Raw genomic sequence first — 17,946 nt, 5'->3', positions numbered from 1 at the left:
AGAGTGGCGAAGGTACTACATGACTATAGGTTGCCTTACATCTCCTCCCAATCTTACATTCAAGGCTGTTATGCTGGTGTACAAAACTGGCCACTGTGGGAGAATTAAAATATAGAAATTGTCAAATGCTAAAAATCAGTTTAGTTTTTTTCCCTCAATAGTCTTAATTTAACAAAGTGTTGAGGAAAGTTTTAAAGAAAAGTTAGTAATGCAGATAACAGTTCAAGTGATGCTCTGTTTGTTGCCAATGTATTGCGGATCATATAAATAAAAATAGAGTGGGGCCTGCTCACTTGGCTAATCCTCTGCCTGTGGTGCCGGCACCCCGCGTTCCAGTCCTGGTCGGGGCACCGGATTCTGTCCCGGTTGCTCCTCTTCCAGTCCAGCTCTCTGCTGTGGCCCGGGAAAGCAGTGGAGGATGGCCCAAGTGCTTGGGCCCCTGCACCCATGTGGGAGACCAGGAGGAAGCACCTGGCTCCTGGCTTCGGATTGGCGCGGCTCCGGCCACAGCGGCCATTTGGGGAGTGAACCAACAGAAGAAAGACTTTTCTGTCTCTCTCTCTGTCTCACTGTCTGTAATTCTACCTGTCAAATAAATCTTTAAAAAAGAAAAAAAAAAATGAGTGAGTCCTGTCTCGGTATTTTAAGACTATCAACTGACGTACCAAACAAATCACTTTGGTACCAATCCTGACATGTCTTCATTGTTTCTCTTTTGTCTCACTCATTAATATAGACAAACATATCAACCAACATTCTTCTTAGAACTGCACTTCTTTGCTAATGATGTGAGATAATTACTAAATTGAATTGGTTACTGATTATACATTTATTCAGAACCTGCATTAGAAACATTGTGGTTTGCAGTACAGTTATGAAATAGTTAGATTTTGTAAAAAAGAGCTCTTTAATCTGAAATTATAGTAGTATAGAGTATTCAATAAAGAATACTGCATATTTCATTATTATTTCAAATTGTGTTTCACTTGTTTTGGTAAACATTATAATAATATAATGTTTATATATATGCATACACACACACACATCCTTTTTTCCAAAAGACTTCATTTTTAAATATTTATTAGATAATAGTAAGCCTTAATATCAAGGGAAGTGATTCTGTCTGGATTTTGGCTTTTATCTGAGGGGAGTAAGAACTTACAAAGTCTTGAATACAGGAATAGCAGAATCTGACTAATAATTTAAAATAAGCATTTTCTGCTACTGTGTTGAGAATAGACTGGCTGTCACCTCGTATTAGTTATCCCTATTTTCAGTTAGGCACATGAGATGTAAAACGAAAGTCACATTTCCTGGATAATGCTTCAGATGAATTGTGCCCAGTTGATTAAATTCTGGCCAATGCCAGCTCTCTGCTGTGGCCAGGGAGTGCAGTGGAGGATGGCCCAAGTCCTTGGGCTCTGCACCCCATGGGAGACCAGGCTAAGCACCTGGCTCCTGCCATCGGATCAGCACGGTGAGCCGGCCGCAGCGCACCTACTGCGGCGGCCATTGGAGGGTGAACCAATGGCAAAGGAAAACCTTTCTCTCTGTCTCTCTCACTGTCCACTCTACCTATCAAAAAAAAAAAAAAAAATTCTGGCCAATGGATTGTTGGTTGAAGTAGAGGATATACCATCCAGACAATGACCTTTACAAAGAGGAGCATATGTTTCTCCTCATGTTTAACAGATGAGGTAGTCTAGATGAGTTTAAGTAACTTGCCTAGCATCCTGTGGTCAGTAAACAGCAAACATGTACTTCAGATGTTAAGGCCTTTCTCTCATAATTATGCTCAAAGTCACAATATCACGTCTGGTACTGTAGGGGAATTCTATAATGTCAATATGTGTTTTTGGTGGTTCAAAATTAGTTGAGGATTTAAATGCTCAGTTTTGGGGCTGGTGCTGTGGTGCAGCAGGTTAAAGCCCCATCCTGCAGCATTGGCATCCCATGTGGGCGCTGGTTCTAGTCCTGGCTGCTCTTCTTCTGGTTCAGCTTTCTGCTATGGCCTGGGAAAGCAGTAGAAGATGGCCCAACTCCTTGGGGCCCTGCACCCACATGGGAGACCTGGAAGAAGCTCTTGGCTCCTGGCTTCGGATCGGCTCAGCTCTGGCCGTTGTGGTCATATGGGGAGTGAACCAGCAGAATGAAAGATCTCTCTCTCTCTTTCTCTCTCCTTCCTTTTCTCTTTGTAACTCCTCTGTCTTTCAAAATAAATAAAATAATTCTTTAAAAAAAAAGAAATGCTCAGTTTTTATCTTAAACAGTCAATATAACTGAATTGGCAGTCAACTGAGTGGAGTAGATGGACATATGAATAACTTGTATCTGGAAAAAGGACTGGTGAAAGACATGCAGAACACTTTGCATTAGAATATCCCAAGTCCTTCGCTGCATGCATTTAATTTCAAGTCAGGTGGATTTCACATGCGTGTGTATTTATACACACATACATATATGTACACATTTGTGACTGTGTGTATGTACTTCGTGTAAGTGTATGCCTATGTACTGGTGAAAAAATAGAACATTTAAAAATATGCATAGATGGCTATTTTATTCCTATGTTAATATAATTCTCACTCTGCATTCTTGAGATGTTTCTTCTAAATCTCAAGAATTGTTAGCAATCAAAATCCTAAGATAATAACTTATTTAGTTTTATTTCTAGAAAATATAAAGGCATGTGTGGAAATGCAAAGTGATTCAAAAACATCGTAATGCATAGTTATTTTTCCCAAACCATAAAAACAATTAGAAATAAGTATGGATCTTGACTTCTTGAAGGATAAATGAGTCTCTGAATTCCAAGTCCCTCACAAATGCTTTTTGTAGAATAAGAATAATTGTGACCCATGTTTGCAAAATGTGACCTTTTTCCAGAAACTGTTTAATAGGTTAATTTGTAGATAAGAAGAAACCAGGAAATCAGAAAAAAATTTGCAACATTTAAAAAAAAACACCCTATCATTATTAAATGTCAAATATAACACTTAAAAGTATGTGTGCAGAGTTAGAGTTACTATGGATATTCTATCTTTTTAAAGATTTATTTATTTATTTGAAAGGCAGAGTTACAGAGAGGAGAGGCAGACAGAGAGAGAGAGACAGAGGGTAAGTGTGTGTGTGTGTGTGTGTGTGAAACAGAGAGAGAGAGAGAGAGAGAGAGAGAGCAAGAAAGTTCTTCCATCTTCTGCCTCACTCCCCAAATGGCTGCAATGGCTGGAGCTGGGCTGATCCGAAGCCAGGAGCTTCTTCCAGGTCTCCCACGTGGGTGCAGGAGCTCAAGGACTTGGACCATCCTTTAATGCTTTCCCTGGCCATTAGTAACAGAGCTGGATTGGAAGTGGAGCAGCTGGGACTCGAACGGGCGCCCATCTGGGACGCCAGCACTGCAGGCAGCGGCTTCACCTGCTATGCCACAGTGCTGGCCCCAAGGACATCGTATCTTAATTTATTTTATTGCGTGCCTCTTCGTTGCTTCACATGATCTGAGTGGATAGACAGTCTCACAAGCCTCCTTTTGCATTGGAGCCGCAATAAAGGATAGGTCATGTGGAAGTGATATTTACCAAAATAGCCTGTTTTGTAAAACTTTACATCGGATAGAGACGTTTCAGGAGATAAGAGTTCAATATTTCTCTAAAACACTGAAAGGTTTTTATAGAAACATAGGAAAAGTGGGGCACAGACTCTGTGAAATATAGATGGTAAAACGTGTGAATTCCTGTGAAAAGTGGAGAGCAGTTTTTGCAAGATAGCACTGTTAAGGTGTAGCGTTAAGCAAGTTGCCTCTGGAGCCACATCCCAGTAAAATACTGGATTGGTCTCTTACTAGTCATAATAAACAGGGCAGATGGCTCAAAATTTCAAAACTTCGTCCAAGCAATTCTAAGAATTAAAACCATTTGGAAGTGAAATATTTAAAAGGCTTGCAATACATGGTAGAGGAACTACCTGCAAAGTAGTGGTGATGCTGGGATTAGTAAAATTTGATGTGGTGCAGTTGAAATGTTCATTTTGAGTTTACAAAGAAATAAAGAAATTCTTCAAGAAATGGTATTGTTGAGGATCTTAAAACACTCAGTAATGGAAGACATACTTTATACCAAGACGCCAGATGTGTTCAAATAGAGAACTTCCCAAAGTTCCAAAAGCCAATTGCTTTAAAATCACTGCAGCTGAATCTGAAAATGTTCTTTCTAAACATTTCTTACTAAATGGCCTGAATAAGTCCAAATGGTTATGAGACTCTTTAGTCCTACGTACAAGTACAGATAAAATGGAAATAAAATCATTGTTGAAATTGTGTTAAAGTCTATTCATACCTGTGAATGTTCTGTGGGTACTCAACTCAAAATTATATATGTAGGTTGTGGTCATAGGGCAACCACATTTGTCCAGTGCCATGCTTTGGATTCCAGGGGAGCGCTAGGATAGTAGACCAGATACACTGGGCTCACTGCAGTGAGTTCAAGAAAATGTCATTCAGGAACGTCATTCCCACAGGTGACTTCAAATGTGTATAGACTTATTTCTTATTTATTTAAAGGTCTATTTATTTTAAAGTCAGAGTTACACACACACACACACACACACAGAGAGAGAGAGAGAGAGAGAGAGAGAGAGAGAGAGAGACTTCCATCCAAATTGCTGCAAAGGCCAGGGCTGGGCCAGGCATAAACCAGGGACCCGGAACTCCATCTGGGTCTCCAACATGGGTGGCGGGGCCCAAGTGTTCAGGCTACCTTCTGCTGCTCTCACAAGGTACTTTAGCAATGACATGGATCAGAAATGAGCAATGGAGCAGCCAGAACGTGAACTGGCACTCATATGGGATGCGGGCTTCACAGGCGGCAAATTAACCTGCTGCACCACACACAGTGCCGGCCTTGTTTATTTTTATGGTGTTATATCTAACATGTCCTGGGGATTTCCACTGTAGAAAATTATCAAACAACAATTGTAAATCCAAAACTTATTTTTTATTCATTATTGCAATTACACATTTCTATGTAATATGTGTGTTGCACACATAGATACAAGCACACATACATATCAATTATAAGAAAACAATGCCTGAAAAGGAGAAATAGAATCCAATATTAGGATTTTATTCTACACAAGCAAAAGAAATCCTAAAATATTAATCTAAATAAAAGGTTTATTTACTTCACACAAGAAAAAGACAGATGTAGGTAAATCAAATTTAGCACGGTGGCTTCGGTTCTCAGAACCCAGTCCCCTCCTTTGACGTGCAACTTCAATTTTTAAAGTTCAAAGCTGGCCACTTTACTTCCATGAACCAGACCTCTTTCAGGCATAAGGAAGTAGGAGTGATAAATGAAACAAAAACAAACAATACACCTCATGTCTGATGTTTCTATCCAACTTTAGCAAACTGTTTCCAGAACCCCACCAAGCATTTTCTGACTACAGATCATTTTTTTAGAAGTGAGTCCTTGACTATCCCAACTGCAAGAATATGGGAATGGAAACGTTTTAGCATTTTGCAGCATTATGACAGCAAGGAACCAAGGGAGACCTGGGATACGATCAGCCAATCTTTGTACCTGCCACAGTAAATTCATAACCAAGACCCTCCAAAATTCTGGACGTGTTTTATTATTTACTCCCTGCAATGTACAATGTGTAAATTGTTAGTTTTTCTGCCAGAGCCATAATACAGATTTTGAATATTAACATGAAAGTAAATAGGAAGAAACAAAGACATTTTCTTGTCTTTAGAGACTCTCTCATTCCAAAGGGCATTTGTAACAAATAGTGTATTTCTAGTAAAACGCCAGTAAGATACTTCTTGAAAGTAAAACAAAATCCAACTTTACTTTCCCCAATTATTTAACGAACTCTATAGGGTTACTGGAGAAGGCATTTAACTGTTATCACTGAAAAACTTTAGAAGATTGTCCTATTATTTTGCTGTAATTGATACCATTAATGTTTTAGACTGTAGAAACCGCTAAAGGATGGTCTATTTTCTCATGGTAGTTGATAGTTCCTTCTTGTAGAGGTTCAACCCTACGTTTTTTCCAACCCCCTCCCAGTAATTATCAAGGTATTTATTTCTCCTTGCAATATACTGGGTCACTAGCTATCAACACCTCCATTAGCATCTACCACTTTTGTTACTACCTTCGATCTTGAAATGGAAGAAATAAACAGCTCATATTTTATGGTTTTCTCATTGTTAAGTAATGTGAGCACATTATATAAATGTGGAGGAAAGTTCCTTCAAATGTCTACTTGTTTGGATTCTAAGAAATCCTTGATCGTACCTGCTAGCTGTAGTGAAAAGACAGATCTGTTGTACAGAAAGGCCAAGGGAGAGATGTGGGCTGCCTCTGAGAGGATGGGAGGCACGTGGAAGTGAGGCAAGACAAAGACATTGAAATCTCAGGCCTTGAGGTGGGGATAGGCCATTTCAGTTACAATTTAAGTTTTGAAAAACTTGTGTGTGCGAAACTTTGCAGAAATTGATTGCAGGAGCTCAGTTTTAGATACAATGGATAAGTTGGAGGAAGAGAAAACCAAGTACTTTCAGCAGAACAAAGATGTGTGGGTGGGCATTAGCTTATAAGTAGATAGCACAGATCTGAAGAAAATTGACTTTGAAAGCTGAAATTATTTTCCTTTTCCAGTAAATACACTGCACAATCTGAAGATAACACAGCTTTTAATAGCAGCAAATGTGCTTCATTCAAAGGGTTCTTAGATAAATGAAACAAATGAAATAGGCTGAGCTGTCGCTGTGACCCCACCCACCCATAGGCTTCTGTGCAAGTAGACTCACTGGTTGGAAAAGTACACTGGAAACTTAAGAAAGTTCCTTCTCTCAGTGAAGTTAAACAATCACCTTTGCTGGAGTACTGTGGAAGGCTGAAAAATGGTTCCCTTCAAACGCTCATGTCCTAATTCCTGGAATCTGTGAATACGTTACCGTACGCGATTTTGTAGAAGTGATTAGGATCAACAGAAGTGGACATCATTCTAGATGATCTGAGTAGCCCCAACATAATTACAAAGGCCCCTGTAAGAGTGAAGGCTGAGGAACCAGGGCCAGTAAAGAAGTATGTACAATGGTCAGAGAAGTGAGAAGTCGCCAGACTGCTGGCTTGGGAGCTGGAGCAAGCCCACAGCCAAGGAATGAGGGCCACCTCTGGAAGCCGGAAAAGACAGGGCTGCGCATCCTCCATCAAGCATCCAGGAGAGATGCCCACAACAGAGATTTGTTGATTTTAAGACCAGTGGGCTTTAAAGCCACCAACAGAATAATTCTGTATGGTTTTCACCCATTAAGTCCAAGGTAGTTTGTTAAAGCATGAATAGGACATTAACAAGTATGGTAGCATGAGACTCTGAAGAATACTACGAATTGATTCCTGTACGTGGTGCATCTTGTACCCCAAATGTTACTCTTCACAACTGAGGTGCACCTGTATTCCACAACACATAAATGAAGAGTTTTCTTACTACCCTGTGTAACATACCTTCCTCTTTAGTGGTCATTAAAGTGGGGTCCTTCGTGGGAAATTCCTTTCAGGAAAATGGAGTCGTTTCCTAATTTGTATCCTCAGTTTCCCCCAGATACCTCCTCATTATTGCTGCTGGGCACAAGTCTGTAGAAAGGCTTGTTCCACTTTGTGTTGGCAACTCACATGCAATTTATTGTATTCTGAAGGTCAGTGAGCAATTATTGGGGTTACTAATTGACTTTAATTTTTTATGAGTCTTGCAGAAACTCAAAGTATATGTTTAGTTCACATGCGCCATAAAAAAATGATTTAACAATTGGCAATATTTCAAGTCTTAAAGAAAGCACTGCCAGGCCCGAAAGCAGTGGTGAACTCCTGCGTCTCACCCAGCCTGTGAGGATGAATTTCTGGGTGGCAGAACAACACTATTATAGAACTACATAGAAAACAACAATAACAAAATGTAGTATGTGGAGTTGTAGCCAATGGGAGAAAAAGGGTTGCTTCGCTGATTTTACTTCTGCCATTTGTCTCCAAACATATTGAGAATGTGACAGAGGAACTATTTCACTGTAATTTAATGTACTGGCAGTACTGTTTATTGACAGAACACTGAAGTAGCAAAATTAGAGTACTTCAAAATATTCCATTAAATTACTTAAACTTTGGCACTACTCTACCCCTACAATTGTGTTATCTCTGTGCAACAGCCTTTTTAAATATTTGCAGACTTCAATTAGTATCTTATGCAACAAAATTTTCTCTTCAAGACAAGAGATATTTGCATTGAGTGGCCATTCACATAATCCTGAAAACTCTGGGGATTTCTTCATTCCTTTGCTTAACATGTGCACTTCCCAAATTCAGTGACTAAAAGAGACACAAGCAAATAAGGAGTAAAATCTTGTAACATTTAGAAAGCAGTGTCCAGATTGTTTAGATATTGAAAAATCTGTTCATATTTCCTGTGTGCCTGTACTCAATAATTTTCCCCTGAGTGTTATACTTAACCTTTAATTTCATCAAAGAAGTGAGATTTAATTTCTTGTGGAAAGTATTTCAGTATTATGATAGTATTTGATTAAAATGATAGCATTAGATTAATTAAATCATATTTAGTTCAATTTTATATATTGATTTAGTGATATATATTCCTCTGAGATATATTTAGGCATGTATACATGTTTATGTGTAATGTTAAACCTTTGTACTCTAAAATTTCTGATTATAAACATCATGGTTGTATAAGCAAACTCACAAATTTACAAATATAGTTATTAATTAACTGTAAATCAATTAGTAAAAATATATATTAAAATAAGTTTGAAATATAGTGTTTTATGATTTCAATTAATACAAATTAAGGTATGTAATAAGTACTAGCAGTTATTTTTGTTGCTCATTCAATAGTTTAAACATACAAAGATTCTGTATTTTAAAAAAATTTTTTGTGATGTTATTTATCTATTTGAAAGGGAAGAGAGAGAGAGAGAGAGGGAGAGAAAGAGATAATCTTCCATCTGCTAGTTCACTCCCCAACAAATGACTACAGCAGTCAGGGGCGGGCTAACCTGAAGCCAGGAGCTTGGAGTTACACCCTGATCTCCCATTTGGATAACAAAGGCCCAAGTACTTGAGCTATCATCTGCTGCCCTCCCGGGTGCATTAGCAGGATCCTGGATTGGAAGTGGAGTAGCAGGGATTCAAACATATTGGTAGTACAATATGGGATGCTGGCATCACAAGGAAACTTAACCTACTGCATTACATTGCTATTCCCAAAGGTGCAATATTTCTGTGGACCAGAATAACTTTAATTATCAATTCTTAGTCCAGTGAACTCTCAAAAGAAAGAATAAATCCTTTGTCTTTTTTTGACAGAACATAACCAGACTGTTTGCACTTTTCCATCTCTTGAGAGGTAAACTAAATCAGGCCAATGCCACATCATGCTGTGTTATGCTATAAACCAAAGTAAAGGGAGGAGCTGATTGACATTAGCAATCACACAGATACAAGTGTGTGGGTCCAGTTATGAAAAATAAATTGCTCATGAAAATGTACGAGATCAGAGGAGATGATACTTCTCAAATGCAACTCTTTGTAATTTGAAAATCGTTTTATTTACATTGCTACATTGAATATTCAGCACTACTACTGTGAAGCACATGCCATTATCTGACTTCATGAAGAGGTTAAGTGCATTTTCCCAGTTCACTGAGCCAGTAATTGGAGAGAAGTATAGGCTCGATTATGCTGACGCTAAGTCCAATGTTCTTTCTGGTCTTGCTTTGCGCTTTACTGGAAACTGTGTTATTTTTTACTTGAATTTCCTTCCATATTACGCACCCAATAAAAAATCGTCCCTCTTCGTAGGTTTATAATGAATTAGAGGAGAAGAGGACTACTGAAAAAGTCGGTGGTCTCCATGTTCATCCACTGTCCTGCTTTTCAAAGTATTTGTCCATCTTTCAGATAAACAATCTAGACAAAACTTTAGTCAGACTAACAAAGAAAAAAAAAAAAAAAACCTCAGAGCTGAAATAGGAAATATTACCATCGATACCACTGAAATACAAGAGATCATGAGAAACTACTATGAACAACTATACGCTAACAAATTGGAAAACCTCAAAGAAAGGTATAAATTCTTGGATACATATACACTATTGAGTTAAGAAGGTATAGAAAATCTAAACAGATCCATAACAAGCCATGAGACTGAAGCAGTAATTGAAAATTTCCCATCAAGTAAGAATCTACAAAACTTTTAAAAAGGAAATGACTCCACTACTTTTCAAACTATTACAAATCTTGAACGGGGTGTAATCCTGCCAAACTATGAAGCCAGCATCACTCTGATACCAAAGGAAAGACACTACATGGAAAGAAAACTACAGACATACACTCTTGATGAACATAGATGTAAGAATTCTCAACAAAATACTAGCAAACCAAATCCAACACCATATCAGTAAGATCATATATCATGAACAAGTGGGATTTACCCCAGAGATGCCAGGGTGGCTCAACATTTGCAAGTCAATCAATGTCATAAATCACATCAACAGAATGAAGAACAAAAAATATATGATCATCTGAGTAGATGCTGTGAGACCATTTGATAAGAGTAAACATCCCTTGATGATCGAAACCCTCCAAAATTAGTTATAGAAGGAATACACCTCAAAATTATAAAGGCTACATATGACAAACCAACAGCCAGTATCATAGTGAATGGAGAAAACTTGGAAGTATTTCCCTTCTAATCTGGAACAAGACAAATATGTGTACTTTCAAAGAATCTCAAACAATGAAGCCACTCTTTTGGTGCATGTCTATGTGTGTATATAACAAGACCAAGTTAACTGTGAAGCATAAACTACTTGTCAGAATGTGTTGCTTAGTGCAAACTACAAGACCCATCCAGCTGTGCTGAGCTAAATTGTGAACTAACTTAAATAATCATTAAAATGTTATCAGGGAATTCTGTATTCTATGGTGATTCATATGTCTGAACTCATGAATATAAATTTCCAAAATACATTTATTATAGACATGTATATATTTTCTGTAGTCATATAACAAATTGTATGAAATGCAATTGGAGAATGTAGGGACACGAGAAAGGAAACATGGTTTGATGGATGTAGGATATTTTGATATTTGTTGCAGAGACTGGCTGACTGCTCACCATTGTGATTTACTTGTCACAACGGCCTACATGTGCATCAGATTCCCTGGCTTCTCTAGCAGCTATCTTTGGCCACATGAGAGATTTCTGTTCACAGGTAAATAGGCAGAGATTATACATACTACTTGCAGATTTTGCACACAAAACTTGTCTGGGTTTGATTCTCTTTTATTCCAGATGGCAGCTAATTTTGCTGGGTGATATTCGAAGATAATGTTAAGAAAGCAGCCTCTTTCAGCTTCAAATCCTTCTACTTCCCGACTAACAGAACTGGATAAATGTGAGCTGGAAATAAACATTTAGTATGCAAAACTATCGAGAATTCAAGTTGTTTCTGTTGGAATTAATATGAGTCCTGCATTCTTTACATAATAAATGTGTTGGATTCTGGAATATCACACCCTTATTCCCCATTGGTATCCTTTGACCATCCCTTCTTCATTATTCTGGAAAATTCTACTATACTTCCTGAATGTCAGCTGTTGGCATGCTACACTGCTTAATTCTTGAGCAAAAACTCCCGAAGCGAGCTCACCTCATCCCAAGGTTAAAGTATCATCTTTAAAATTTTTACTCCTGCTTTTTTTTTTTTAAAATCTCTGTTCTACTTAGTCTTCCTGTTAGTTTCCAAATTCAGCATTCGACTTCTATTCACCTTATCCAATTGACTTCTTAATAGGTTTCCAAAGTTTAGGTAATTAGGAAGTCAATCTGTATGTAATCAGCCTAACCTAACTGAAATGTTATCAACTAGATTTGTTTTCAAAAGTTTTTATCTGATTTAATTATTTGTGTTGCTATGGTTTTATTATTTCATAAAGCAAAATTCCAGCTTAGACAGATTTCTTTCAGTTAATCATTGGGAAACAGTTTGTTTCAGGAATCAGAAAATTGTTACCAATTATTTTGTATTTAAACTTGTGTTTATTAGAAGGAACTGCTCAGAAAAGAAAAATGGATGACTCTAGAATTTTAATCCATTTTATTCATTTATTTTTATTATACAGTTATATTTTGTTAAATGATGGTAATATTTCCTTCAGCTAAATCAACTTGCATGAATATTTATTCCCCCATTTACTTAATATCTTAAGTTATGATTAAATGTGCCATATATTTATGTTAAAATCAATGTGTCTAACATAATAACTGGCAAAAAGTCTTTTATAAATATAAACTTTTCCTCAATTTCAATGATTATATTTAATGTGTCTTTGTTCCAAGTGTCTGGAGGTTCCAATTTTACTTTTTAGAGATAATATATTGCTAGATCATTAATGTCACATAACTGGTAAGGTCAACACAAATTTAATTATGCATGTCACTCATGATAATTTACTTTGGTACCATAAATATCATTAAACACCTCCCTGAATGCCATATCTTACATTAATTTTTTCTATTACAAATATATTTTCTAATGTGACCTGGACATTCTGGTTTGTATTTGATTATCTCAAAACCTTTGATGACCCAGATTCTCTAATTCAGTTAACTTCCACTAAGAAAGACCTAAACAGAGAAGATTAGGTCTCAACATCAGCATAGGATTCTTGTGAGATTGGTCTGTATGTCAGCTCTGGAATAAAGCAAATAACTCCAAACCCAAATAGCATTTTTCTATTTATTTCACACACTTTCTAAACTTCCTTAGAGTTACCGAATACCCAATCTTCCCTCAGTGAAGTCATGCAGGGAGAGTGCTTGACTTCATCTTCTTGCCTGAGTCATTTTGGTGTTGCTGTAACAAAATATTTGAGTCTAGGTACTTTCTAAAGAAAAGTGGATTGTTTGGGTTCATGGTTTTAGAGGCGTAGAAGATCAAAAAACATGCATAAGCATCTGCTTAGCTTATGGTGAGGGCTTCCTCCTATATCACAATATGGTGGAGAAGTATGATAAGTGGACATAGGCAAAGGAATCACACACGTGAGAGAGGAAGGCATAGGGAAAATGGACTCAACAGCGTAACCCCCAACTACCATGACAGTTATGCATTCCTGTGAGACCTAAATTGCTCCTGGGAGTTTTAACACAGTCTTCAGAGAGTTAATCCACCCTTTCAAGGACAGCAATTCATTCATAATGATAATGTCTCTATGATCCAATAGCCTCTTCCTGTCTCTTCCTATCACCTCTCAATACCATTGCATTGGAGACTGATCTTCCAGCACATTAACCTTGGGGGACCAAACTTAACCAAACTATGGCACTTCTCTTCTATAGTCTTCTTGTACCAGTGGCCTATAGCAGATTCCTGTTTAAACTGCCTACATGATACATGATTTATTTATTTATTTATTTTTGACACAGGTGGTGAAACAGCTCTAGATGTGTAGTAAAATGATGGAGTATGTTCTCATTACCTCTAGCTTTGTGCCTGGGAGAGGGTCTTGTCAGAGCTTTCAGTTTTCCATGAATTACAGACATGGAATCTGCTCAGAGACTTTGTATGAAACAATCTGTGCAATATTAATTCAGTAAACAGATAATAAAGCCACATGGTATCCAGGTGGTGCCCGGCTGACTGTATCCCAAAAAAAAAAAAAAAGAAAAGAAAAAAACCCACATGTAGAAAACATTCTAGGCTGGCACCGTGGCTCATCAGGCTAATCCTCCGCCTGCGGCACCGGCACCCCAGGTTCTAGTCCCGGTTGGGGCACCGGGTACTAGTCCCAGTTGCTCCTCTTCTACTCCAGCTCTCTGCTGTGGCCCGGTTGGGCAGTGGAGGATGACCCACATGCTTGGGTCCCTGCACCCGCATGGGAGACTGCATGGGAGTCCCAGCTCTTGGCTTCTGATTGGTGCAGCGACAGCTATAGCGGCCATTAGGGGAGTGAACCAACAGAAGGAAGACCTTTCTCTCTGTCTCTCTCTCAATGTCTATAACTCCCTGTCTCTCTCACTGTCCAACTCTGCCTGGCCAAAAAAAAAAAAAAAAATCTATGAACTTTATTTTGAAGTTAAACACCTCTAATTTTTAAAAATGAGGTAGAAATAATGCAGAGTGGACAAAACTGATAGTGCACACATCAGCATATGAGTCAAATAAATCATGTATCAAACCTTAGGATTTCATTACATCAGCAAAAAGGATATGTTTTATAGCACAAGAAGCTACACTGGGAGTCAGAAAGCATGATTTATGTAGTCCCTTAACAGCCTCTGTGTGAACCCCTGCCTTCATGTACTCCTTTCCTTTTCTTTTACTGTTAAGGTTGCATGACCCTAAAGAAAAAAAAATCTAAAAATTGGTATATTTTCTCATAATTCAAAAATGGTAGCCACTTGGTTTCTATATATTATATTCCAGATATTTTATGGCTGTGTCTATATGGTTTACATAGTAAGGTTTTGCATCCTCTATTGTTTATATTTTCTGGTGTGCACTGGAAGAGACTATCAGATGACTGGAGGGATAATGAACTCTATTCATTTGGAGGCTTTGGAATAAATTACCAAGGAAATGGCCTTTATAGGAAATGGTGAAATAATGTGAATGTATGTGGGGTCTTCACAAACTTTAATAGAAAGGACATGTAATGGAAAAACTACACCTCAATTTCTATCTGTTTTGCTCCCAGATAAACTTATGTTTCAATTCCACTTTTCCATGAATTTTTCAAAGTTATTTTATCAAGAATACATTTTATGCAAAGCAATGTGACTTGAGGGAATTCACACTGGGGCACTTTGAACTAAAATCATCTTATGCTAAGGGGACTCCTCATATAATGAACTTCCTTCAATTAAGCTGAATTTACTTCAAATTCAACAGTTGCACCCTGATAGGGATTGGGGAAGGGGGAATAAAAACATGTATAGGACTCCATTTATTTTTGTTGGGATTTTGTATTTTTCTGCCCAGTTACCAAAATGCAAATTATATACAGATGCCAATAATGTATCAAATTTTCAGTTTTCTTGAGTTCTTATATTCAAATTCTGTTGCAAATAGTTGCTAAACAATAGTGAAAAGAATGGCAGAGGCATAAGCCTGATCATGCTCAGTTTTACAGATTGGAAAGCCGAGAATCAGAGACAGGATGAGTCACAAGCCTAAGGTTCCATGGTTTGTGTGGGCTGAATACCATCTGGTTGCTTTTAACACTCCGAAAGATTAATACTCTTAACTATTTTATATGGCTGCTTGCAGAACTAATGCAATAAAGAAAATCAGTTTATCAATGTAAGGTTTTTATAGTATTGTTATTTTCTACTTTCTATACAGTCCTGGTAGATATTGACTGAAAGGCTTAAATAATATTTCTACTAAATTGGTGCATCAAATTTAAATGTTCATGTTATTACTGGAGTCATTCTATTCTTAGTTTTTTAGACTTTTACTATTAAAGATAATCTTATTATTATAGGTGTGGGTTCATAAGCACTTTAGCTTTTTCACATGCAGTGTGTTGGTAATCAATTATAAGATCAACATTATGAATGTTATGATTTTTATTCGTACCTATGCCAACATATTTCTGAAAATAACTGTATGTGCTTCATCAGGCCCTGTGTTTAAATGTGTTAACTTGATCACAATCTCACCCACACTGCACACTGCACCATTTAAAATACTTAAAATACAACACAAAATGTGAGTTGTATTTATATTCTAAGCCTGATTTATTTTAATTTCCTTCCTCACTGTTTCATAGTCATTAGGTGTTATATGTCAGTCCAGATAAGTCTACATAAAGAATTTCCTTATTCCTTGGAGATAACTTTCTCAATAGTTATCTTAACTTTTTGATTTTACAATTAGAGAGATAGTGAGAGTGCGAGTGAGAGCAATGGAGGGAGGGCAGGAGAGAGAGAGAGAGAGAAAGGGAGAGAGAGAGAGAAGCATATCTTTCATATACTGGTTCACTCCCCAATTGGCAACTACAACCAGATCTGGGCCAGGCCAAACTCAGCCAGAAATACCATTAAGATCCTCCACAGGGTGGCAGAGGCCCACATATGTGGACCATCATTTGCTTCCTACCCAGGAGTAGTAGCAGGACCCTGGAACGCCAATAGAGTAGCAGGGAGTCCTTGAACCAATGCTCTGATATGGATGCCAATGCTTCAAACAAAGACCTAATCTGCTGGGCCACAATGCCACTCCCAGTTAGCTTATTTGATGACGGTCTTTTTCTTTTTAAATTTCTCATTTGCAAAAATAAAGATCTTTATCTGTAGCTGTCAAGGTGCGTGTCTAGGTTCGTAGCATTTCATTGCACTGAGAGTTAGAATATTGGCTAGTTGCTCAGCTCTTACTAATATGATCAATTTTCCATCGTTTTTATGATGAACTTGTTAGTCCACTTTTTAAATCTTGCTTATAATTTTTTTATGTTTCATAACAATGCAGTTCATACTCTATTTGCATCTGTATCTTAATTTATCTAATTTATTTATAACTTATATGTATAATTTTCCAGGTTGTGATGCACTCTCGGGCCACAGCAGAGAGCTGGACTGGAAGAGTAGCAACCGGGACAGAATCTGGTGCCCCAACCGGGACTAGAACCCCGTGTGCCGGCGCTGCAGGCAGAGGATTAGCCTAGTGAGCTGTGGTGTCAGCCTCCTGTATTATTTTAAAATGGCCCTGTGTTTTGGCCATTCCGCGCCATTCTGTTGCACCAATTTAAAACCTTTGAGCCTAATCACATGGGCAAAAAGCCTAGAGAAACGGAACAGGGTTTTTGTTTTCTCTTCGCTGAGTGCCTTCATGAGAGATTTGTGAATTCATGAGTCGTTTGAGTGTTGGCTGCTAACAGAGGTCTGTGTTCCTCTGGCTCAGGGAGGTAAAGTACAGCTAACCAGGTGGAAAATGCATGAACGATGCAAGTGTTAAAGAATCTGAGCAGGATGAGCTCACATTTGAATGAGAAACTGGAATATGTATATTTTGGCTTAGTTTAAAAGAAAATTATTTTAAACTTTTAAAATGACTCCAGGGCTTTGGCAATTGAATTTTATTCAAATTAATAATACTTGCTCTTTGATGACTGTTAAGAAATTTAAAATGCAAGCCTCGGGTCAGGAGAAAATATTTGAAATAATCTGACAAAAGATTTGCAATGAGACTTCTTGTAGCTCATTAATATGAAGACAGGCAGTGAAATTTAAAAAAAATAGAAAAACCATTTAACAGGTACTTCATAAAGGAATATATGTATATATATATATATATATACACACACACACACCTGTCCAGTGGTCACATGAAAAATATTCAGTGGTATTAGTCATCACAGAATACAGATTAAATGCACAAAGGAACACAGGAGAATGGAGGTCAGTAACAAGGCAGGAAATTCAAAATGTTGATGGGGATTTGGAGCAACTGGAAATCTCATACTTTGTTGGTGGCAAATAAAGCAATATGATAATTTTGGTAAACTATTTAGCATTACCTGAGTTTAACTCCTGAGTATTTATTAAAGATAATGAAAAGTATGTCAATGCAATGATACCCATATAAATGTACATGCTGGTGCAATTGCAATAACTAAAAAAGTAGAAACAAAAGCCAAATGTACACTAGTGGATAACTTAAACAGCCGATTTTTTTTTTTTTTTTACTTCTCAATCAAGTTGTTTAAAAATCCTACTAGGTAAGTTGTGTGTAGTTTATGAGTTGTGACAAATATACTAATCCAAGATGTTAAAAGTAAGGGAAGCTGGCTGTAGGGTATATAGGAACTCTTTCTACAACTTTTGTTTTATAAATTTAAATTAATATGATATTAAAATTTAAAACAT

The sequence above is a fragment of the Lepus europaeus genome, chromosome 15, assembly GCF_033115175.1.
Source record: "Lepus europaeus isolate LE1 chromosome 15, mLepTim1.pri, whole genome shotgun sequence".
Taxonomy (NCBI): Eukaryota; Metazoa; Chordata; class Mammalia; order Lagomorpha; family Leporidae; genus Lepus; species Lepus europaeus.
Note: the sequence above shows the minus strand (reverse complement) of the source record.